General features: G+C 29.3%; 1 protein-coding gene across 2 annotated transcripts in view; it reads right to left on the minus strand.

Moving 5' to 3' along the window:
- Window positions 1-2,007, minus strand: part of LOC106679173 (protein PFC0760c) — a 15,604-nt gene that overhangs the window by 5,270 nt on the left and 8,327 nt on the right. The gene's annotated exons all lie outside the window — the stretch shown is intronic.

The following is a 2,007-nucleotide window of genomic DNA, read 5'->3' on the forward strand; positions in this document are numbered from 1 at the left end:
TGAAAATAGCGATAAAGAAAATTCCTATTTACAGAGTACTGTTAAAAAAATAATAATAAAAATAATTGGGAAACAGGACTAATAGCAAAGAAAAAAATAAGGATTAAAAAATAGGTTTCACTTTAGAACATAAAAAAAAAATTCTTTCAATTAAGTTGACGTATGTCCACAAATTAATACTAATAATTTGATGATCGGCAGAAGAGCCCGAAACTTTCGTATTACATGATGAATAAAGAAGTACGATAGAGGGTGTAAATTTCTAAAAATAAAACGAGTAAATTTTTAATTAATATATATATAACTGAATAGTACGACCCACCTACCTAATAGTTTTATCATTTCTTAATTAAAACTTTATTCTTTTTATTTTTTAGGAATTTATTCGCTCTATTGTACTTCTTTATTCATCGTTTAATCCGATCTTTTCTACCGATTAGCAAGTTCTTAATATTAATTTGTGAACATATGTCAACTTAATTCAAACAATTATTTTTATATTCCAAAGTGAAACCTATTTTTTAATCTTTATTTGTTTCTTTGCTATTAGTGCTGGTTCCCAATTATTTAGTTGTTTTTTTTAAATATAACTAAACCGATTTACATGTTTTTTTTTTTCAAAATACTACCTGTCGCCCATGTCAAAGTTTAAAGCTACTGAAATTTCCGATTTCAAGGTAAAAGGAATGAACAAAATTAAAAGTTTTTAATGCGTAGCTCAGAAAGTATACGTATATCTCACGTTTATTATATACCAATTGATTATCTCACGGTTAGCATATACCAATCGATTATCTCTCGGTTATTATATACCAATCGAGTATCTCACAGTTATTATATATATACCGATCTATTATCTCACAGTTATTATTGATATGTATCGAGGCATTAGCAAATATTAATATTATAGGGGTCTTTGCCATATGGCTGTGACTGTCAACAAAGGGCACTGGTCCTGAGCAAATCTATTAAAAGCAGGTATCGCCTGTTTGCTTTGTCGGTGAGCAGATGAATTATAAACAAAACTTGGACCAAACACACTTCTAAATGTACCACTCCCTTTAACGTATTTTTCTTAGGCGTGGCTCATGATAGCCAATGAGGAAATGAGATTCCCAAAAGGCGATGTCCCTTTTTGAAACAAGTGGGAGGACAAGTAAAGAGAACAGATAGAGGGGGAGGCAGGAGAGGCAAAAGAAGTAACAAGACGGGCTAGAGAAGAGCATGGACTTGGAAAAGTCCTAAGATGGGACTTCTGGACTCAGATGACGCCCACGATTACAAAACGAGACTTCATCACTACATACCTTGACACACACATACTATCCAAATCAGCAGCTATAAGTATATATTAGACAATAAGTAATAATGTAATAATCATATTTAATGGCAACCATTTATCTGAATCAATACAACCATTTTAATAACATCATAAATCAATAAATTCTAAATAAACCCTTTGTTCCTTAAAGTAGTTTATTTACTATTATATTACATAATCCCACCCCTTATTATATAATATAATTAATGGTAACAATATTTTATAAATATAAAAGTACTTAATTGGTAACTGGTAAACAGACAAAGAAGCCTTTGTAAAAGAATCCAATTCTAATAATAGTTTTGCAGGACTCAATATAAATTAATTAATTAACTTATTTTTTGATAATTGCCTTCAGCGATTATCCTGGCATCCCGAGACAGTACATAGCAATTATAGCAATTATATAGAATACCAATCAATTCTTCTCTTTCCGGAGAGTAAGATAAAAACATTAAAGATTACATTAAACGATATTGTACTTAAAAAAAAATACCTCAAAGTCCTAAATACCATTTCTTAAAAAAATTAAAAATTGTATACCTTGCTGTTGGAGGATTACTATTTTTATTCTGGTAACTATTGTTTATATAGGGTCTTTTTTTAAGCCCGATAGAACTTGAAATTGTAAAAAATAACACAAAAAATTAAATTGTAATCAAAATTTTTTTTTTATTCGAAAGATC

The sequence above is a fragment of the Halyomorpha halys genome, unplaced genomic scaffold (assembly GCF_000696795.3).
Source record: "Halyomorpha halys isolate HHAL.00 unplaced genomic scaffold, Hhal_1.1 Scaffold181.1, whole genome shotgun sequence".
In the NCBI taxonomy this organism is placed as follows: domain Eukaryota; kingdom Metazoa; phylum Arthropoda; class Insecta; order Hemiptera; family Pentatomidae; genus Halyomorpha; species Halyomorpha halys.